The sequence below is a fragment of the Nicotiana sylvestris genome, chromosome 2 (assembly GCF_000393655.2).
Source record: "Nicotiana sylvestris chromosome 2, ASM39365v2, whole genome shotgun sequence".
NCBI classification, from domain to species: Eukaryota; Viridiplantae; Streptophyta; class Magnoliopsida; order Solanales; family Solanaceae; genus Nicotiana; species Nicotiana sylvestris.
Window position 1 is genome coordinate 78,897,110 of NC_091058.1, and position 24,845 is coordinate 78,921,954.

Genomic DNA, 24,845 nt, shown 5'->3' on the forward strand with positions numbered 1-24,845 from the left:
TGTGAATATTTTACTTCCTGGTGCTAATTCTATTCCAGACATTTTCCAGTATAATACTAATGATTTATCTATATTTTTATCATCTACTGCTACTGAATAGTTAGCACTTACTATAAATTTAAATTTTTGGTATATTAAGTTACCTCTTACAGCACTTATTATACTCTTTTCTATAGGTTGTACAATCCTATCATCTGCCAAGTATATTTCTATAGGGGTATCTATTCCTTCCCTAAAACATGCTTTTATTAGGATCTCCGTTCCTCCTAAGTGTACATATTTTATTGGATTTTTTGCTTTTATATCTTGTATTTCTTTATTTAGTAGTCTTTTATTTAAAATTGGTATTTGTGCTTTACCTTTGATGTATTTACAATCTATTATATGTTCTCTTTGGCTTACTACATAGTATTCTTCTTTTTGTCTTTTAAACCAATTCTTTATTGTTGGTACTTCTAATATTTTGTCTATACTTAGATCCAATTCTTTTCCTTTTATTTGTTCAAATATATTAGCGTCAAATATTATTTTTTGTTCTGAAGATTGTTCATCTTGGTGTTCTTCTTGTTGTATAATTTGTATATCTTTTTCAGTCATAATTTTCTTCATCTGACTCTTCTATATCCTTGTTTATTTCATTTTCAGAGAACTCGTTTTCTGATATCTCATATATGCTGTCTTCACTGCTTAATTCATAATCTACATATTCTACTTGTGTATATTTATCATTATCTATCAATATTTCGGTAATTTGTTTCTTCTTTGGGTTTTTTGGTAATTTACAATCTTTGGCTAAGTGTCCTAGCTTTCCACAATTATAGCAAGTACATTCTGTTAGTTTTTTCTTTTTCCTATATGGTTTTTTATGTTTATAATTTTTTACATAATATCTTCTTCTTGGTTTCCTATATTTATACTTTGAATATTTTGATTTAAATTTCTTTTTCTTTCCTTCTTTTTTGTAATATTTATCTGTGCAGCCAAATTGGGGTGCTATTCTACTTTTGCAACATGCCAAATTTTTTACTAATATTTTTTCCATTTTCATGTTTTCTTTATATTTTTCACATAATTCTATAAACCAGTTTTGTAGAAATTTTATCCTTACTCCTAATGTATCTGCTAGTCCTGCTTCGTTCCAACTTTTTATTATTTTTGAGCTAAAGGGTTCTGGTAATTTTGTAAAATATAATTTTCTTATCTCTTTACTTTCATCTGGACTATATGTTCCTTTATAATAATAGTCTCTAAATGCACAAGTATATTCATCTATATAACACATATTACATATTGCTAATTTTGTCATTAAATTTCTATTTGTAATTTTTTCTTTATTTTGTTCTTCTACTTCTGTTGTCATACTACTAAATTCATTTCTTATTGCTATTTCATATTTATTTAATATATCTGTAACTGTTGTTGTAGTTGTACCGTCAAGTTTTTTATTACTCCTTAATGTGTCTAAGCTTTCACTTGATAAATTTTGTAACCATAATTTTACAGTTCCTATTAATGTTCTTTCTATATATCCTGGTGTTTCCGTTATTGTTATTTTATTATCTATTAGTTGTTTTGAGATATATCCTATCCATAATTGTATTGTTTTATTTATATCTGCTACACAATCTAGATCTAAAAAATTATATTGTTCAGTTATCTGTCTTGGTGCCCATTTCTTATTTAACCTTTTATCCCATAATGTTTTGTTTCTGTCATATGCATCATAACTTACTCTGTAATAGGTTGGGTTTAATTGTTTTGGATTTTTTATTCCTGATATGCTTGGTTTATCTTCGTTCATATCTCCTGTATTTATTTCTGGGTTTATTTTTATCTTTTCTGTTTTTTCTATAAGTTCTGTGTATGTTTCACTTGTTTCTGAATAGTTTTCTCCTAGTTCTGTGTCTTTATCACTTTGGTCATTTATTTCGTTTATACTTATTTTTGATGGACTCTCCTGTACTTCTTCTAACTGTAATTTGAATCTTTCTATCTCATTTGTTAGTTTTAGTTCTTCTTCTTCTTCTTTACGTTTTTCCTTTTCTTTTAGTTTATTTGCATACATCTGTTTTAGCATCTCTAATTCTTTTTCTAATTCTGTTATTTTAGTGTTTTTTACTTCCTCTATCTGTTGTATTTTTTCTTTAGCTTGCTGTTGTATTTCTTTAATCTCTCGTTTTCTATCTATTTCTTCGTTTTCTTTTGTTATTCTAACCATGGCGGTTAAACTATCCTCTAGTTTTACAGTTTCTTTTTCTAACATTAAGTTTAGGTTATTTCCTATTTTTTTATATCTTCTTCCTAAGTTAGAAAATATTATTGTTATTTTTAATCCTTCTGGATTCTCATATGTTTTCTCTTCTAATGCGAATTCTTCTTTATTCATCTTTTATCCTTTAGATAACAAACATATTTATATTCTGTTTTAGATATTATATCGATTAATTTGGACAGCCTAGCTTTGTTTATTTTTGTGATACTTAAGTATTCATATTCTATATATAGTTTCTTTAGTTTCTTCCTAATTTTCTGCGATTTCTTAGTTATTTTGATTGTTTCACTGTTTTGCGGGTTTGTACTATTAATGTCAGTGTTATTTTTCATGATTTGTTTCTTAATATAAATGTTTATTTTTCATAGCTCTGATACCAATTTGGGGGGGGTTGTTTGAGTTCATCTTATTTTTCATAGGATCTTTGAGTTCATCTTATTTTTCATAGGATCTTTTTCATGTAGTTGTGGAATTAAATGCTTTTTCATGATTATCTGTAGCTAACGAAATTAACCTTGAAATTTCTTTTATATCTTCAAATGTGTATTCTAAGTATTTAATATCTTTAGTTTTTTGATATTCTTCTATATTTTTTTCTAATATTATTTTTGACATATTTATATGTTTTAGAATTTCTAACCAGTACTTAAAATATTTGTAACTATCAATTTTTGATTTGTTCATATTAATACTGAGATGTATACCTGTTGATACATATATCCATGGTTTCTATATTTCTCAGTGTTATTTCTTTTCTGTGTTGATAACTTTCAAGTTTATCTTCATAAAATTCAATTTCATTTTCTATAGTTAATAAAGCTTTATTACGTAATTTATTATATCTAATAATATCTTTGCAGGTTTTAATATTGTATTTAACACAATCTATTTTTCTATTTATGTTACTGAGGTTTTTAAGAAGTTTCCATTTCTGGGTATTATAGAATCTTATATAATGAAAAGTGTTATGTTTCATTTATAAAAAGATTTTATTAACTTGATATGTGATCATTAGTCTGAATATAAATCTAGTTCATATAGATCTAATATATCTATTTCATGTGATACAATTAGTTCTGTAAATGCTTGTTCCATTACATATATTATTTCAAAAGTAACTAAAATATCGTAAATTTTTCTTTTAACATCGTTATTAAGTCTCTTAAAGATATATAACATAAGTATTTTGTAGTCAATATTTTCTTCTAATAAATACGTGTGGTTGTTCATTTAGATTTATTATTTATCCTTATCATGTGTTTACTAAACATATTCCCTCTAACCTCTTTGTTTATCATAGAGTTTATCATATTTTAATAAGTTATACTGAACAATCTTTTCTGGTCACTACCATGTTTTTCATGCTTCAATCATTTACCCTAACAGCGCCTCAACTCTGTGTACTCCCCTAAACGGCTTCCTTGCCTACTGGTTTCCACTTTAGGATGGCATAGTCTGGGCTTAACTACTCTCAGCATTATTAGACAGGCAAACTTTCTCAAGATGTTCTTTATAACAGTACTATAACATGATAAACAATTATGATATTCAAGAGATTATAAGGAATATATGAGTTTAGTTAAACATGATTATGAATAAACTTACCTGGTTTTGTAACTCGTTTGAATGCTCCATAGCTTTCTGAAGTTTGTATATAATTAGATATTTTATTGAGAGAAGATAAGAGAGAGAGTGAGGATGAGGATGTCTGAGGATGTCCTCCTTCCTCAGATTTACATTCTATATAAAGAAAATTAAAACGACTCTTACTGTTTACAAATGACTCCTACTATTCATGAACGACCTTTACTGTTCATGATTATGACATATACTATTTACTTTATGACTCTTACTATTCATGAACGACCTTTACTGTTCATGATTATGACATATACTATTTACTTTATGACTCTTACTATTCATGAACGACCTTTACTGTTCATGAATGCGACTAGTACTATTTACTTTACATTATATGTTTCCAGTAGTTGTCTTCTTCTTTTGTCTTCTTTGTTGATACCTTCATTCTAGTTGGACTTCTGGTACATAGTTATCATCTCCGTTGCACTTTGAACATATGTGGTCTGGATATTTGTGTCCTACTAGTTTGCAGTATCTTGTTAATAACTCGTTTGAAATAAATTCTTTTTTCAATGCTCTGGTAGTTGGTTGCATTTCTGGCTTTAATAATGATAAAATCCATTTCTGGACTTCATCCATATCTCCTTGTCGTAGTTCCTTTGAGTTGGCATATATCATCAATTGGTCTCTGGAATAGTAGCTCCAGATAGCATTTCCTTGTAGATAATTGTTAGCTAGTTCTTGAATAATAGTTGCTATACCAATTATTCTTTTATTAGCATAGAAACTTGGTATCTCCATTTTCTGTATCTCCGGTTGTTTCTCTATCTCTTCCGGTATTATCATATCTCGTGTTAGTCCTATTTTTATCACCTGTATTATGGGTTTTATTTCATCATATAGTATTTCCGCTGGTGCTGTATAGAATTTGATGAAGAATAGGTTGCCTTTTGTAATTCTCTTGAAGGTGACAAATGCTTTGTATAGCTCTGGTATTCCAATTATTTCTTCTCCGTCATGGGTATATACTGTGCTGAGTAGTCCGTAGTTGTAACATGTTTTTACTAGGTTTGCTTTTGTTTTTGGCTGGGCTATAAGCCTATTATATCCCTGTAGTTTTTGGGTTACATAATCTTGTGTTGGATCTGTAGTAGTTGTTGATCTAGGGTTTAGGTTCAGAAATGTCTGGATTTTATATATATTCTCAAATTATGTTTGAGTAATATGGTTATATACCTTTTTGTTGTGGTGTAGTCTATTAGCATAGGTTGAAGTTTGTGGGGCTAGCATCTTCTTCTCAAGTTGACCCTTCTACTCCCATTAATGATGCTCTCGCAGATAATGCCCCTTAGATTTTTCTTTTTTTCATGTTTACTCAATTTTTGGGAAATATATTTTGTTTTTTGGAAAGTTGTTTTTTGGTTACCCCTATCTTGTTTTGGGGTTTATGAAAATCAAGTACTTCTCTTTTTCCTAAAGTTTAATACATGTGTTTTGGTTACCTTCACCGCTTATATCTGAGCTTTTGTTTTTCTCTTAGATATTTTAACTTGCATTTAGGAATGCTTTGATAATCTATGATTTTGAAAAACACAAACTTTTATAAAAGAGGGTCCTTTTATATAAGAGACACTAATGAAGATGATGTATCATTTTTATTTTGGTGTAAATATATGAAAGATGAAATAGAAAAAGGAAATAATTTGAAGAAGTTTCATGATTTGAACTTTCAAATAAATTTCATATATGATTTCCTTGTACAATGCTTTCACAACAGATTTTCCTATAGCAGATATTTAGATACAAAATCGGGTTTGTCATCCCATGACTAATTTTTGGCCTTATCCTAAAAACTCGTAGGAACTTGGAGTGTATCTTGAGTCCTTCTTGCAAGTTCACACCTTGTCAAGGTTGCTTATAGGTTTTTGATTCAGGCTTGATTTGTGACTCATATGCTTCAGTTTTTGACTTTTAGCTTCTTCGCCTATATGTATAGTCACCCCAGTGTTATAAAGTATAAAATCTCAAACACTTGATTGTTCCTTCCTTTTGGTCCATTCCCTGAAAAGGAAAATATATATGGGACTCGGAGGTATATGTTTAGATGATGTCTACTTAACTCCTTTTTTCCATCAGAAAGGTTGTAACCTAGACTGGGAATAATTCAGTATTCTGCGTGTCTTTCGGTTTTAATATCATCATTTGGTACGGGCTAGCTTTTTGCCTATCATCTAAAATTGTTAGTAAAATTCAAAAGAACGAAATAATATTATATCTGAGTGATACCTGACTGTGGGTACTTCCTTTGCCTAGAAATAACACTTCTTCAAATGAACAACATTCCAATGTGATGGTAGTATACTACCATCCATGGTTTCCAACTCATAAGTCTCAACGATTCCTCGAACCCTATAAGGGCCTTCCTAATTTGGACTTAACTTACTTGTATTAGCTATTTTTGTTGATCAAAACACCTTTTTGAGGACGAAGACCCCAATCTTGAAGTATCTTAGATTTTCTTTCCTGTTGTAATATAGTTCAATCATCTGCTTTTGAGTCGCCATCCTTATTAGTGCAGCTTCCCTCCTTTCTTCTAATAAATCAAGACTCGCCTGCATTTCTTCTTCATTTTCTTGCTCAGTAGCATGGGTGTATCTCATACTCGGTTCACCTATTTTAACTGGAATTACGGCTTTAGTGCCATAGACGAGTGAAAATGGAGTCTCACATGTACTTGCTTTTTTTTTTGTTCAATAAGCCCATAATACCCTCGGTAACACTTCTGGCCAATTGCCCTTTGACTCCCTAATCTTTTCTTCAAGTTATTAATAATAACTTTGTTTGTTCAATCAGCTTTCCCATTAGCTACGGGATGGTAAGGCGCGGATGTGATCCGTTTAATTTACCAACTTTGAAAGAACTCTATAATTTTCACGCCTATGAATTGTGGGTTGTTATCACATACAAATTCCTTTGGAACTCCAAAACAACAGATAATGTTTCACCAAATAAAGTCCCTGACTTCTTTTTCTCACACCTATTTGAAAGCTCCTGCTTCTACCAATTTTGAAAAATAGTCTGTTAGGACAAGTAGAAACCGTACCTTTCCTTTGGCTTGAGGTAACAGACCTACGATATCCATGCCCCCTTCATGAAAGGCCATGGAGAGATAAGTGAATGTAACAATTCTACTGGTCGATGCATGTTGTTGGCATATCATTGACATTTTCGCATTTGGCTACGAAGTTTTCTTCTTTTTCTTCCATTTTGGCCAATAGTATCCCGCTCTTATCAAAGTTTTCATCAATGATATCCCTCCAGCATAATTGCCACAGTGACCTTTGTGTACTTCCCTCATGACATATTCTATTTGTGAAAGACCAAGGCATCGTGCTAAAGGTCTGGCAAACATCTTTCGGTATAAGTTTCCACGAATTAAGCAATACCAGATAGCTTTTTTGTCGAAGTACCTGTGACATCTTCTTGTCTTTAGGCAAGATTCCGTGCTACAAAAAATTGACAAACGCATTCCACCAATCCCGCTAAATTATTAAAATTTGTCTCGTTCTTGTCTTGATCGAGTGCTAAATGAAACAAATGTATTACAATAGCATTTTCTGCGTTTGTAACTTCCGTAGCAGATGTGAGATTGGACAACGCATCTGCCTCTACGTTGAGTATTTGAACATCCTTCCACGATTGAAACTGTCTGATTAATTCATGTACCTTTTCCAGGTATTATTGCACTTGTGCCTCTCTCACTATGAAAGTCCACTGCATTTGGTTAACTACGAGCTGTGAATCACTGTCGCACCCTCTCTCATTTCCTATTAGGAATTGGGTATTTGAATTTGAAGAGTCTCCACCTAACAGATTTAAGGTGCGTTAGGGCACCTAGAGCAAATAACTCATGGAACTAGTTTTCATTACCAGAGACTTGGGTAAGGGCTCGAAATAACCTTAAGGGGAAGGTTTTAGGCACCCCTCGCGGTTCACTCCGGTAGGTCCCGACCGAACTTAAATATGTGAATTAGTCATTTAACAAATAGATAGTCTAAGAACACATATAAGATAGAGAAATTTGACAGATAAGCAGTATAGGCACGCATATGTGAATAAGATGAGGGAGGTCCTAGGTTTGTTAGCCTATAGGATAACATCTGTACAACTCCCGGTAAGCCTTCCTCAACTAGAGCGGTTACACGTGACATTGGTGTACAGGTCATCATATCTTTTACTACCTAATTATCCTCCCCTTGGTCATAGCCTAAAGCGTTCTAGTAACCTTAAGATGTGTCCTATGCGTGCCCTACCTGTCCTTTTACTTATATAGTCTCGGAGGTACTTAAGACTTCTAGTTAAGGTGTATCTAGACTCTCCTACAGTAATTAAAAGGAGAAAACTCTAGGCGACCAACAAAACATGTAGGACTAGACCAAATATAGAATAGTTATAAAGCTCATATTTTACCTCCTCAAATAGAGCAAGTAAGTGCACATCTCAAACAACAGATTGCAGACATTTCAGAAAGGCTTTAGAACAGGATATCTAGGTGAGCATGGCAAGCAGATAATATGCAGTATTGAGTTAAGGCAGAGTGCTAAAGACCTAATCAGTTTGCCTACTGATATAAAAAACTATTCAATCTGGGCAGTCACAAGAGAGCAAAGCATAGTTTTACAATTTATTGGACCATGATTACCTATAGGATTGCCTATGTGTGGACCAACAGTAACATGTCATCTAGACATTAGTAAAGATCATAATTCTGAATCAATAATTGGCAGACAAGTTTTATTTATTGGACCTATATGTTGTCTAGGTGCTGAAGAATGATCACATGCGTTTACATAACTGATTTTACATTTTTTTCTCTAGCATGATGTCTAAGTGTTGAGATTGTTTTCATGCTTATTCCTCGTAGACTGGGTGACAAAACTGATTTTATGCGTTTATACTATAGGCATGGTTTTTCTGCAAGTGCAATAAAAATCCTAGGAACATGATTTCTAATGCACATAGGAATGTTTATAAACATGATCATTAAGGCACGATTGATAAATGACCTAAGAACCAGATTTTCAATGCAAGTATGAGAATGTGGAAATCTTTTTAGAATAGATATTTAGAACAAATAGTGTAATGGTCATATAAATATGTTTTCTAATGCACATAACAATCCTGTAAGCATGGCCTCTAACTCATCACAATAGTCCTATGAGCATGGTTTCTAATGCATGTAAGAATCCTAATGGTCCTATGAGCATGGTTTCTACCCGATTCCCACAAAAGATATATAAAAATCCCTCCCTTTTACTAATATCCATAATATCTATTTGTACAAGAATTATTATTATAGACCATAAATGAATTAAATAATGAATAAAAGTTATACTATAGGTAGCTTGAAATAGGCCCAGAGTGAACCTGGAAATACCAGGCCTTGAAACAGTCATAGATGCCATAGTCTCATGATGTCCAATAAGGGTATCCTAGTGCGTCAAAGTTCCCAAGGGCCTCAGGGACCCCAGGGAATGCTCACACTAGGATCCTTTTAAATAGAAGAGTAGTTATGTGCAGTATGGAAAGGCCAGCCCCTGTGTGCCAGTGTTCGAAGGAGTCTCATGGATTCCTAGGCAATACACACACTGGGGGGAAGAACTTAAGTAATCTAGGAGTAGAAGTGAGAGTGCTTGACATAGTTGATTTTTTTGAAAAAACAATATGGAGGTAAAATCTTTAGGAGTGAAAATACTTTAGGAGTACTAATAGTTTGGAGAAACATATTAGGAGTGAAAAATATGTTGAAAACCCTTTTGAGGGAAAAGAAGGTTCAGTAAACAATAACATAGTCACAAAAGCATCACATTGCCCAGTTTCAACTTCACTTTGTCAATCAGTTCTAGATGTACAAATAGTTACTCAAAGGGGGCAGGGGTTGGGAACACAAGACACTTGAAACACAAGCACATAAGAAGAAGGGTGAAGGCAGTCATGTTAGTTAATAGAGACACAGAGCAGGAAACTATACTGATTTAAGGTCTAAATTACAATCATACTTAGTGATAAACATGCTATTAAGAACACACAAGGATGAAGCACTACAATAAACATGTTGGCTAAATACAGTGAGACATAAGTCTGGATACAGAGGCAATGATGCTGAAGAATACAGGAAGAACCACAAAGATTCAATCACACAAAGTAGCCATACTAGTTGGGGTTACAGGACAAGGAAGACACAAGAGTAAACAGGCTGTTTAAAACCATATTGAATACTCAAGCAGAATTAGACATGATGATTAAAACACTAAAAAAAAGGGTAAAACGTAAGCATATTGATCACATCAGTAAACGGGAAAGAATAATTAAGAGCCTAAGCAATCAAAATAGTGCAAAAAGAGACACGGATTCCACAAGGAGCACATAGATTTGAATTTCAGAATGACATTGAAATGGGAACATACCAGTTAAGGAAGCAAAAACATAAAGTAAAGTGAACAGGGGGATGGTATAGGTTGGGGGGTTGTTTGAGATTATTATGGCACGAAAGAATAGGGGCTGTTGATCTCAGAGATCAACGACTAGGATTAGAAGAGGGTCTAGGCCGGGTTAGATTTAATTGGGTTGGGGTTATTTTAAATTGGGCTTGGGCATAATAAATTGGATTGGGGGATTAAAATTGGGCTGGTTTAATAGGCTAGGTCCAAAAAATAAAAGGGCTATTTGTTAAATATCCACTTAACCAATTAAGGTGATTAAAAATAATTATTCGATATTATAAAAATGTAAAAAGTCAATTTATGTATAGATAGTGTAGTTATGCCTATGTAGGGGCTATATTTGCAAAATATGCAATTATAGTCTTGAACATGCAAATATAATTATAAAAATGCAATTAAAAATATTTGAACACTCATGTGAACCTAAATGATGAATTTAGATGATTAAATCATCATAAAAATAATATAAGGAATAGTTTTGAACATTTATGTAATTAAAAATGCAGAAATAAATGGATTTAGGGCCTTAAAAAATTATAGAGAAATTGTAAGATATTTTTTCATGTTTGTAAATGCATGTACTATATTTTGGATGTATTTAAAATATATGAGGGAAAAATTGGATATCAACAGCTACCCCTCTTTATACAGGAAGGATAAAAGAGTTTTTGGGTAAATAAATGATGGCCAATTTTGACCGATTGGGATGTTTTGAGAAATAGAGACCGAACCCTAGTCTCTGGGCTGCCTACAAATCCCTGGCTTTACAGGAATTACGCCATGTGTAGTTCTGGACCCACCGGTGAATGAAGCCGATGTAGTTGTTATATGAATGGTAGCTAGTTTCATCAGAAGGTTCTTTTGTGAAGGGTGAGGTCGGATAGAGTTATGGTTGCGAATTTGGAATGTAATAGATGTATTATAGGGAAGATAGTTGGATATCATGGGTAACTGATGAGAATCAGTTATGAATGGCAGAGTAAAAAAATGGCATGAGCGGAAACCAGAGCGAAGGCTGTTCATGTTTGAAAAATGGTTACCTCCTAGATCACCTCCAAAACTCAAAATAAGATGCATGCAAGTACATAGATTACTGCAAGAATTTAAACGTGATGCAAATTTCCTTTGGACGGTGCGGATGACGTCCTTAGATTATGATGCCCTAGTCCATGAATTGTGAGATAGGAGATTCGCAGGACATGAAATGATGTTCTTGGGCCATGAAAATGGTGCCTCCAAACCATGACTCCTTTGAATAATGATATGAAAACTTGAGAGATCCTTAGGCCATGGCATGGTGTCTTCCGGCTATGAGGATGATGCTTTTAGACAATGACGGCTTTGGACAAGTTGGCGATATTTCAGCCTATGAAATGCAATAATATGATGCTAAAATCAACAAGAAAAGGCTTAGTCTTTTGAGGTTGATGGCAAAGATTATCCCGAAAGAGGAGCAAATAGATAGTGCTGGAGAGACAACGCTTAGTCTCATGCGAAGAGAAGGAAGTGTTTAGCCTTATGCAGATACGGAGGCAGGGCTTAGCCTCATGCAAGATTGGAGACAGAGCATAGTCTCATGCAAAGATAAGGAAGTGCTTAGCCTTATGCAGATATGGAGGCAGGGCTTAACCTCATGCAAGATTGGAGACAGAGCATAATCTCATGCAAAGAGAAGGCAGTGCTTAGCCTTATGCAGATATGAAGGTAGGGCTTAGCCTCATGCAAGATTGGAGACAGAGCTTAGTCTCATGCAAAGAGAAGACATTGCTTAGCCTTATGCAGATATGGAGGTAGGGCTTAGACTCATGCAAGATTGGAGACAGAGCTTAGTCTCAAGCAAACAGAAGGCAGTGCTTAGCCTTATACAAATATGGAGGCAGGGCTTAGCCTCATGCAAGATTGGAGATATGGCTTAGTCTCATGAAAAGAGAAGGATGTGCTTAGCCTTATGCAGATATAGAGGCAGGGCTTAGCCTCATGCAAGATTTGAGATAGGGCTTAGTCTCATGCAAAGAGAAGGCAATGCTTAGCCTTATGAAGTGAACATGTAGCAAATAGGAGTAGAGAATTTCATAGTTGGTGATATATTCGGTGTCTGGTGGCCCGATTGACAGTGATTTTGCTGCGTGTATATATTTGAGAATGCTAATGTTACATCAGATATGCCTGCGCTCAAACAAAAATTGTAAGTTTTGTAAGGGGAGGCTGGTTCGTGCCTTCGTCTGCTGGCTTTGCTCCGCTCCGTTCTGGAGGCCTTGTTTGAGTTTCCCTGGGTAACACCTGGCTGTCACGAAAATAGAGTTTTCAAAAATATACATTTATTGATGATACTATAGTTATATTTTAGAAAACATAATGAAATATTGATCAATTTTTAGATGAACTAAAGACTGTAACACATTTCAGAGACATTGCAGCTTTCTTGTATTAGAATTTTGAGGGTCCTCCTCAAAATTCTGCCCTAGTTTGGTAAATAATCCTTCGGTCGTTTGCGAGTGACGAAACTTGTTGAACTTTCTTCAGAATTTTGAGAATCTTTCTCAAAATTCTGCCCCAGTTTCTTAACCAATTCCTGACTTTCTAGCATATGATGGCGTCAGCTGGACTTGCTCCGGAATTTTGAGGGTCCTACTCAAAATTCTACCCCAGTTTTTGGTTTTGGGGGAAAATGAAAATTTTATTATGATATGACTGAACCCACAGGGCTGCCTACGTATCCCTTCTTAAACGGGAATCAGTTCAAGCATAGTTCAATTACATCAGATGAAGAAATGTAAATAGTCTAAACATAGTATCTCTTGACTGCATCTGAATTGATTGGTTTTGGCCAAACTTCTTCGTCCATTTCTGCAAGTATGAGTGCTCCTCATGTTAGCACCCCGTGAACCATGTAGGGACCTTGCCAATTGGGAGAGAATTTCCCTTTGGCTTCCTCTTGATGCGGGAAGATCTTCTTCAGTACCAACTATCTTGGTGTGAATTGTCTTGGTTTGACTGTTTTGTTGAAAGCTCTGGACATTCTATTCTGATAAAGTTGACTGTGACACACTACATTCATTCTTTTTTCATCTATGAGGGCTAGTTGCTCATGGAAGCTCCTTATCCATTTTGTGTCGCTGACTTCGGCTTCTTGTATGATCCTTAAAGAAGGAATTTCTACCTCGGCGAGAATGACATCCTTGGTACCATATACCAATAAGTAGGAGTTGCCCCAGTTGACATGCGGACTGTAGTGTGGTACCCCAATAAGGCAAAGGGTAACTTCTCTTTCCATTGCTTGTGGTTTTCTACCATCTTCCTTAGTATCTTCTTGATGTTCTTGATAGCAACTTCCACAACTCCATTCATTTGAGGTCTGTATGCGGTAGAGTTTTTTTGCTTGATTTTGAATGTTTCACGCATGGCTTTCATCAAGTCACTGTTGAGATTGGTGGCATTATAAGTGATAATGGACTTGGGAACTCTAAATCGACAAACAATACGATCCTTGACGAAGTCCGCGACAACTTTCTTGGTTACAGCTTTGTAAGATGCGACCTCTACCCATTTTGTGAAGTAATCAATGGCCACTAAAATGAACTTATGCCCATATGAAGCAGTGGGATCGATCATACCGATGACATCCATTCCCCAGATGATGAATGGCCAAGGTGAGCTTGTTGCGTTGAGCTCAATAGGTGGTACCCTTATCATATCTGCATGTACCTAACATTGGTGGCATTTCTGTACGTACCAGATGCAATCTATCTCCATGATCATCCAAAAATATCCAGCTCTGAGTATTTTCTTGGCTAGAGCATAACCATTCATATATGGTCCACAAGTTCCGGCGTGTATTTTTTCGAGCAATCTGGAAGCCTCCTTTGCGTCAACACACCTTAACAACCCTAGGTCAGGGTTCTTCTGTACATGGTCCCTCCGCTTTGGTAGAAGTGATTGGATAGACTCCGCAGCGTGCACTTATGAGTGTGGTTTGCTTGCTCTGGATATTCTCCTCATGTCAAATATTCTTTGTTGTCGTGGAACCAAGGTTTTCCATCCGTCTCCTCTTCAACATGAGCACAGTAAGCCAGTTGATTATGGATTCTCACCGGGACGGGATCAATGAAATTCCTGTCTGGATGTTGTATCATTGATGCCAAAGTGGCCAGTGTATCTGTGAACTCATTTTGAATTTTGGGCACATGTTTGAACTCTATCTTTGTGAATCTTTTCAACAATTCCTGCACATGGTGAAAGTATAGTAGTATATTGGTGTTCTTCGTAGCCCACTCTTCTTGAACATGATGTAGTAAAGGATCCGAATCTCCAATTACCGGTAACTCCTGATATTCATATCGATGGCCAGATTGAGCCCCATGATGCAAGCCTCATATTTTTCCATCTTGTTTGTGCATGGAAACCTAACCTTTGCGGATACAGGGTAATGTTGACCAAAACTGCTCCGATGCCCACTCCTTTGAAGTTTGCAGCCCCATCTAAGAACATTCTCCAATTGTTGTAAGTTTCAGCAAGGTCCTCTCCTACGAATGATACCTCTTCATCAGGAAAATACATTTTCAAGGGTTCGTATTCTCCTCCCACAGGATTTTCAGCAAGATAGTCTGCCAATGCTTGTCATTTGGCCGCCTTCTAAGTTACATAGACGATGTCGAACTCACTTAATATTATTTGCCACTTGGATAACTTCCTAGTCGGCATGGACTTCTGAAATATGTACTTCAGAGGGTCCATCTTGGATATGAGGTACGTGGATAGGCACAGAAGTAATGCCTTAATTTCTGAGCCGTCCAAGTCAAAGCACAGCAAGTGCGTTCCAACAGAGAATATCATGCTTCATAGGGTGTGAACTTCTTACTCAAGTAGTATATGTCTTGCTCCTTTCTCCCTGTCTCGTCATGTTGTCCCAAAACACATCTGAAAGTTCCATCTAATACAGATAGATAGAGTAGCAAAGGTCTCCCAGGTTCTGGCGGGACTAGGACTGGTGTTATTGACAGGTACTCCTTGATTTTGTCGAAAGCTTTTTGACAATCTTCGGTCCAACATGTTTTGGCATCTTTCCTGAACATCTTGAAGATGGGTTAACAAATAACTGTGGACTATGCTATGAAGTGACTGATATAGTTGAGTCATCCTAGGAAGCTCATCACGTCTTTCTTGCTCCTAGGTGGCGGTAACTCTTGAATAGCCTTAATTTTTGACAGGTACAACTCGATCCTTCGGTGGTTGATAATGAATCCCAATAGCTTCCCTGTGGGAACCCCGAATGCACATTTTTCGGGGTTCATTTTTAAGTTGTACCTCCTTAACCTTTCAAAGAACTTTTTCAAGTTTGCAATGTGATCTGCGACCCTTTTGGATTTGATAATAACGTCATCAACATACATCTCTATTTCTTTGTGTATCATATCATGGAAGATGGTTGTCATGGCTCTCATGTAAGTATCCCCAGCATTCTTTAGACCAAATGGTATCATCTTATAGCAGTACACTCCCCACGGTATAATGGAAGTTGTTTTCTCTGTGTCTTCTTCATCCATCCAGGTGATAACCCGTGAAGCAATCTACAAAGGAATGGAGCTCATTCTTGGGGTAATTGTCGATCAGAATGTGTATATTTGGCAATGGAAAGTCGTCCTTGGGACTTGCTCTGTTTAAATCTCGATAGTCAACACATACTCTAACTTTCCCATCTTTCTTCGGAACTGGTACAATATTGGCTAACCAAGTTGGGTACTCAACTACCCTGAGGACTTTGGCTTCGATCTGCTTAGTAACTTCCTCCTTGATTTTCAACCTCATATCTGGTTTGAACTTTGTAAGTTTCTGCTTCAGCGGTGGACACATTGGATTGGTAGGAAACTTGTGAGCCACTATGGACGTGCTTAAACTGGTCATGTCATCATATGACCATGCAAATATATCCTCATACTCCTTCACAAAATGAATTTACTCTTCCTTCTCTGACGGTGATAAATGAATGCTTATGCGAGTCTCTTTGACGGTCTCGGCATTTCCCAAATTTACTGCTTCGGTTTCGTCCAGGTTGGACTTAGGTTTATTCTTGAAGTTCTCAAACTCTCTGACAATTTCCTCAGGTATTTCATCCTCTTCTTCTGAGTCGCTATCCTTATATTACGTTGTCTCATTACATGTCACAGTTATCGGTTCATCAGGAAAAGTAATAATAATGCTGTAGAAAAAAAAGTGTGGAAGATAATAATAAATAATAAATAGCAATACATTTGATTAAATTTTGAAAGTATCTAAAATAAGTACGGCTCGATGAATCAAGCAATTATTTTGAAACAAGTGCGTCTTTAAAACAAAGTTACTGAAAATATCTTAAATGCCTAGCATGGCTATAGAAATAAATAGAACTAAATGCCAAGCTACCCAGGGACTCGGCGGGACCGAGATGGTGTGGCAGTCCAATTTCTGAAAACAACTCCTTTACCCACAGTCTGAATGGTGAGGCCTTATTCCCCCCTCCTCCTCAATTATTGCACTATAGTCCAAATCCTCATCTTCAGGAACAAATTCTTGAGCCCAGCTAAAGCTTCTTCCTCTGTTGTTCCCCATATTGTATCAGCCTAATGAAAAGTTTGACTCAGATGCGGCACTGGTTTGTTAAGAGGGTAATAAAGACCATACCATGGAGGTGGACAATCATCATACTCTTGCCATGTATACTTGTATCCGAGCCCGAAGGTTGTACTATGACGTTTCAGCTGTATTGGTTTAGTAATGCCTGGGAGATTCTTCCAAAGCCCCTTGTCGTGTTCATACCTAGTCCATGCCAGTATGCTTTCTATCTTTTTACTCCACCATTTATCCTTCTCAACTGCATTGACATGTTCAATGTGGTGATAATTTTCCCCTCCTAGCCTTCTTCTGTTCTCAATAACCAGGATGGTTTGACTATTGTAGATAGGATTACTTCCATATCTGTGAATGATCACCTTCTGATGGTTCCATTGGAACTTAACGTCCTGGTGTAGTGTGGAAGCCACAACCCTAGCAGCATGTATCCAAGGCCGACCCAACAGAAGATTGTATGAAGCTGATATGTCAAGCACTTGGAATTCAACGTCGAACCAAGTTGTCCCCATCTGTAGACAGAGGTTAATTTCCCCAATCGTAGCCCTTTGAGACCCATCAAAGGCTTTCACGTTCATACTTCCTACCCGTATATCATGGGTGGAGGTGTTTGGTATGTGAGTAGAGGTGTTTGGTTTGTAGGTGGAGGTGTTTTGTATGTGAGTGGAGATTTACGGCCTTGGGCCACCACTACTGCCCCCACGTCTTTCTTCTTTGATATGCCTCCTGATTGTAATGCTTTGTCCGTGGCTTGTAGTGCCTCAAAGTTTGTTACCATCTCGCTCTTGATGCCTTCTTCGATCCTTTCACCAAGTTTGATGATATCATAGAACTTATGGTTTTCAATAACCATCAACCTTTCATAGTATTGCGGATCCTATGCTCTGACGAAGAACTTGTTCATCTGTTCCTCGTTCAAGGCTGACCTGAATTTTTCCACTTTTGACCTCCAACGAGTAACATACTAGCAAAAAGTCTTGGTGGGCTTCTTCTTGAGGTTCTGGATGTAGAAGACATCTGGTACATTTTCGATGTTGAACCTGAATCGGTCCAGGAAATCAGACGCCATACTCACCTAGTTGGACCATTTCTTAGGATCCTAGCTGATGTACCATGACAAGGCATCTCCCATAAGACTCCTCATAAAAAGCTTCATCCGGATCTTTTCATCCTTTCCTTCACCGACAAACTTGTCACAACAGGTCCTTAGATGAACCCTAGGATCACCTGCACCATCAAACATCTTGAACTTGGGAGGTTTGTAACCCACTGGGAGTTCTACATTCGGCTGTATGCATAGGTCTTCATAATTCAAAACTTCTATCCTTTTGCCTCCTTCGACACCCTGAACTCAACTTGTCAATTTCTTGAGTTCCTCAGCCATGTTTTTGATGAGCAGGTCCTTCTCAGCGGATTCTGGTGTATAGGAGATTGGTTGAGTAGAGTGAGGTATGGTTTCCACATATATAGGGTTGTTTTGCTGATGCTAGGGACTTGGGTGAAGTGGTGGTGGTTGGTTTAGTTTTGAGGATCAGGAATAGGTTGTGGTATGTTCTAAGGAGTGTGATAGGTAGCAGTTGGTGGATATTGGATTGCTTGATGATGGTGTTGTGGTGGAGTTGGTATTGGTAAAGTATTGAGAATTTGAGGTGGAGTTACATATTGATGCGGTGCAAGAGGGTTTTATGGATGTTGGTTTGGTGTATTTTGGGGAGATACTGGGTTTTTGGTGTTTTGTATGTTGATATCGGGGACGTTAAGGGTGAGGGATATGTTTGCTAATGCGGACCTGCTCAAGTTCTCCCTGTAACTCCAGTATCTTTTGTTCCAACCGTAAAACCAAATCATTTGGTGTCAGAGTACTCTGACCGTCTGAAGTTTTCGCATTCTCCGCATTTTCCTTTCGAACACCACTTAAGTCATCCATTTTAGCTTTCCATCTGCTCTTGGTATTACTTAGAGAAGGAGGAGGTGGAGGGCCTCTATATCTAGTGTGATATGCTGATGATGCCAGTATGTGCGAACCAACCTTAGGGGATGGGAATAATAAGGAATAAAGAAAAACAAAAGGTAAATAAGTCAGTAAGGGTTTTGAAATATTTACAGCATTTAAACACATATTGCGGGAATTTAAATTCGTGTCCTAATTTGGGAGCCTCATTGTGCCCGAGGTAGGCCTAGCGACAAAAAGAATTGGAGAAATTTAGTGTCAATAATTGCCTCATTTTATTAATGTTAAAAATAGACTACCCAAAACAACACCAAATAAGATAATGTTACTAATGGCACTTGGCCTTATTACATTTAAAAGAAAAGCAAGTAAACCCAATCTATTTAGTCCTAGAAGGACCCTCTCCAGACCGGATGCTATTGTCGATCAATTCCCCCAGTTAGCGCAGGTTCAGCAGTAAGAATGCCCTTGTTAAATGTCCTCCTTTGTTTCCTTCAGCGTTCTGGCAATCAGTGACTCTCTTTCTCATTTTCCCTTCCAGTTCCATTAGACTTTATTCCAGATATTCCAACCTTTCGCTGGATTTAACATCCCTCTCTTTCCACTCATTGATCATTTCGATGTCGGCCTTATGCATCTACATAAGCTCAGCTTCAGACTCACGATTTTTTTTTTGCGCAACTTGTTATACTTCACCCCTACTTCGGCAAATTCGTCTATGACCCTATTTCTTGGACCAACCCTTGGCTCGAAGATTCCTACTATATTATCATCTAACCATGAGGGGTAGAAGTATGAGTGACCTGCATGATATCGGTCCGGCTTGATAGTATCATTTTCCACGATAATCTTCAAGTTCCACATGTGTTGTGCTTCATTCTTATACGGGATGGCATCACCCTGAAAATCGGCTATGAAGTGACTCATTTTAGGGATTCGCGGTACGACCTGTCTCCTGCCTGCCTGTATCATAACCCTGAGGAGAGCATAAGGGAATATGCCTCTTAACCCAATTAGTACCAAGTGGGGGACATCCCTGGATCTGATGATGACCTCGTCGGTAGGGAACCACTCGAATATCCATTGAACCTGGTCCTCAGTTAACTTGTTGAAAAACTACACCCATCCTACAACATCCTTAGGTTGAGCAAACATGTCTGGAATATAAGTCATTCTCTTAAGGTGATGGAAAGCTATGTGATCATTCCAAGACCTTCATGGAAACTCTTAACGGTATTGACCCATTTGGAGATGCTCTAACAACCAAATCTGTAACAGCAAATTGCAACCCTAAAAGAATATAAACCCCTTCTGACATCGTTCCAAGGCCTGGTACATATTTGCAATGATCATAGGTACAATGGTATATGTGTGTCCCTCGATACCGTCCATCAAAGTTTTGGCCACCATGGCCGGCCTGGTATGGATTCTGTCCCCTTGGATCGAAAACACTAGCATTCCCAAGAAACACACGATGAACACAAAGACCTTACGATGAACCCAATCCAAGGAGGTGTTTGAGAATTCATTATCAAAAATACGGTAAGAGCTACTGTAACCGTATCATTCATATAGGAAGTCGAAAGGTATGTAGGAGTTTTTCAGACACTCTAAGTCATCATTTTTCTTCAGCCCTATTATCTTTAGGAATACACTAGTGTTGCAATTTTCAGGTGCTAATAAACCAGGGCTATCCCAAGGCAACCCAGAAAATCCCTCTATTTCTTCTAGAAGAGTGGTCATTTCTATATCCGCAAAGCGGAACACAACCCCTTCCTTGTCCCAAAACTCGGTGGCAGCCTCGATCAACATTTTGTTTAGCTGAAGATCCAATAGAGAAGGCAAATTTCCTATGACTTGTTTCATATGATTTTGGTCACTTGAGGGAAGGTTCCTCCACCAATCTAGCAAAGGTGAAGGTATTCTACCGACCATGCCGAATTTGGGGACTTCGTGCCTCATTTTATGCAAAACAAAAGGTGGTTAGGCCCTTTCCCTATCCATATTCGTCTATTTATACAACAATGATTAGCATATTGGAACTTATTTCTCCAAATTAATGCACACAATCGTGATTGCATCCATTGGGATTATGGAAAACCCGATGGACTTTGGGGTAAGGTTTGTCTTAAAGCGTTATGATGTGGACAATATATTAACCCGGCTAGGTTTGACCATGATGCATGCACAATTGATCAGAGTAGGGTTGCTATTGAGGTCTAGACTGGGACCCTCAAGAACCGTCGAAAGCATCGCTGATTGACTAGTTTTACCGTAAATATGCCTTTCCGAATTTAAAGGTTGATATATAGGAAGAGCGCAAACACTCATCAAGTATTGCTATAGTATTGATAATGCACGAGTGGAATATAACGTTGAGCATGATTTATGCAACAATAAACATTATGTTGTCAAGTATTTGCACGTTAAAAATGATAAATGCGATACTTAAATAATTGAAAGACAGTTACGAAAAAAAACAAAGAGACAAGTCAGTTTCAAGAAATAAAGGAAATCATAAATGCTTGAAAAATAAGCAATTAAATCCAAATAAGGGGAACGGTGCACAGGATAAAGCATGCTTAAGATTAATTCACAAAAACAAGTTCGTTATGGTAAGAGCCTAATGTATCCCCCACAAAGTCGCCATGCTGTCGCGCCCCCTTTTTCCTGACGGAGTCTGGGTTTCGACATTCATAGGGAACAACTCATTTCCTTTTGGGAATTGGGTATTTGAATTTGAAGAGGCACCACCTAACGGATTTAAGGTGCGTTAGGGCACCTAGGGCAAATAACTAGTAGGACCGGTTTGCATTACCAGAGACTTGGGTAAAGGCTCGAAATAACCTTGAGGGAAAGGTGTTAGGCACCTCTCGCGGTCCACAACGGTAGGTCCTGATTGATTTTAATTATGTGAATTAGTCATTTAACAAATGGATAGTCTAAGCACACATATAAGATAGTGGAATTTGACAGATAAGCAGTCTAAGCACACATATGTGAATAAGATGAGGGAGGTCCTAGGTTTGTTAGCCTATAGGATCACATCTGTACAACACCCAGTAAGCCTTCCTCAACTAGAGGGGTTACACGTGGCATTGGCGCACATGTTATCATATCATTTACTACCCAATTACCCTCCCCTTGGTCATAGCCTAAAACGTTCTAGCAACCTTAAAATGTGTCCTATGAGTGCACTACCCGTCCCTTTACTTATATAGTTCCGGAGATATTTAGGATTTCTAGTTATGGTGGATCTAGACTCTCCCACAGTAATTAAAAGTAGAAAACTCTAGGAGACAAACAAAACATGTAGGACTGGACCAAAGATAGAACAGTTATAAGGCTCACATTTTACCTACACAAATAGTGCAAGTAAGTGCACGTCCCAAACAACAAATCTCAGATATTTCATAAAGGCTTTAGAACAGGATATCTAGGTGAGCATGGCAAGCAAAGAATATGCAGCATTGAGTTAAGGCAGAGTGTTAAAGACCTAATCTGTTTGCCTACTGATTGTAAAAAAAATGTTGAATCTGGGTAATCACAAGAGAGCAAAGCATAGTTTCACAGTTTATTGGACCATGATTACCTATAGGCTTGCCTAGGTGTGGACCAACAGTAACATGTCATCTAGACATTAGTAAAGATCATAATTCTAAATCAATAATTGGCAGACAAGTTTTATTTATTGGACCTATATGTTGTCTAGGTGCTGAAGAATGATCACAGGCGTTTACATAACTGATTTTACATTTTATCTCTACGAGCATGATGTCTAAGTGTTGAGAGTGTTTTCATGTTTATTCCTCGTATACTGGGTGACAAAAATAATTTTTATGCATTTAAACTATAGGCATGGTTTTTATGCAAGTGCAGTAAAAATCCTAGGAACATGATCTCTAATGCACATAGGAAAGTTTGTGAACATGATTATTAAGGCACAATTGATAAATGACCTAAGAACTAAATTTTCAATGCAAGTATGAGAATGCGGAAAGCTCTTTAGAATGAATATTTAGAACAAATAGTGTAATGGTCCTATAAACATGTTTTCTAATGCACTTAACAATCCTGTAAGCATGGCTTCTAACTCATCACAACAGTCCTATGAGCATGGTTTCTAATGAATATAGACAATCCTAACGGTCCTATGAGCATGGTTTCTACCCGATTCCCACAAACAACAACAACAACAACCCAGTAAAATCCCACAAGTGGGGTCTGGGGAGGGTAGTATGTACGTAGACCTTACCCCTACCCCAAAGGAGTAGAGAGGCTATTTCCGGAAGACCCTCGGCTCAAGATAATAAGAAAAACAAAAAGGTGATAATATTAGTTTCACCACAGAGATCATAGGAAAAATAGGAACATAAAATGCAGAAGGAAAAATGCAAAACTAAAATGATGGCTAGTAAATAGGTCCTGCACTGAAAAGAGAAAATAGTAAAACATGGCAACGCCACTAGCTATTTCAGAAAAAAAACACTACCGTACTAGGCTCGCAATAGTACAAGGTAACACAAGGCTCAGCTACCTCCTACCCTACAACCATAATCCTTGACCTCCATAAATTCCTATCAAGTGTCATGTCCTCAGAAATCTGAAGCCTCGCCATATCCTGCCTGATCACTTCTCCCCAATACTTCTTAGGCCGCTCTCTACCTTTTCTCGTGCCCTCCACAACCAGTCGCTCACACCTCCTTACTGGAGCATCTTGGCTTCTCCTCTATACATGTCCGAATCATCTGAGCCTCGCTTCTCGCATCTTGTCATAAATGGGAGCCACGTGCACCTTCTCAAGAATATCATCATTTATAATCTTGTCCATCCTAGTGTGCCACCACATCCACCTCAACATCCTCATTTCTGCTACTTTGATCTTTTGGATATGTGAGTTCTTCACAGGCCAACACTCAGCCCCATACATCATCGTCGGTCTAACCACCGCTTTATAGAACTTACCTTTGAGTATCGTTGGCACTCTCTTGTCACACAAAACTCCACATGCTAACTACTACTTCATCCGTCCTACCCTAATACGGTGGGTGACATCCTCATCGATCTCCCCTCCCCCGTGGATAACCGAACCAAGGTACTTGAAGCTGTCTCTACTTGGGATAACCTGTGATTCAAGCCTCACATCCACACCCACTTCCCCAGGCTCAGTGCTGAACTTACACTCCAGGTAATCCGTCTTCGTTCTGCTCAGCTTGAAACCTTTAGAATCGAGAGTCTGTATCCAAACTTTTAGTCCCTCGTTAACCCCGGCTCGTGACTCAAAAATCCCTCCCTTTTACTAATATCCCCAATATCTGTTTATACAAGAGTTATTATTACAGACCATAAATAAATTACATAATGAATAAAAGTTATACTATAGGTAGCCTAAAATAGGCCCAAAGTGAACCTGAAAATACCAGGCTTTCAAACAGTCCTAGATGTCATAGTCTCATGATGTCCAATAAGGGTATCCTAGTGCATCAAAGTCCCCAAGGGCCTTAGCGACCCCGGGGAATGCTCACACCAGGATTCCTTTAAATAGAAAAGTAGTTATGTGTAGTGTAAACGTTTGTGTGTCTTTGTGTTTCTGAACTGTTGCTCTTGTGTAGAAGCATCAGAATGGGAGGTTATATACAACACTTAGTAAAGTAGAAAAATAAGGCAAGAATATTTTGGAATTCATAAATAATGCAAGTAAGCATAATCAATCAGTTAATTGGGGCTAAACCCAACTAATCTGCATAAACAAATATGGGAAGGTCATAATAGCACAAGGAGAATCAATTACCAGCCCTGATTGGGACTCAAATAAGGTAAACAAATAAGTTATTGACCATAAATTAACTAATTAGTCGGAATAAGGCAAGTAATACCAGTTAATCGGAAGACTCTAAACTTCCAGAGGTAGAAGGAGACGTTGGGAAACTCCAAA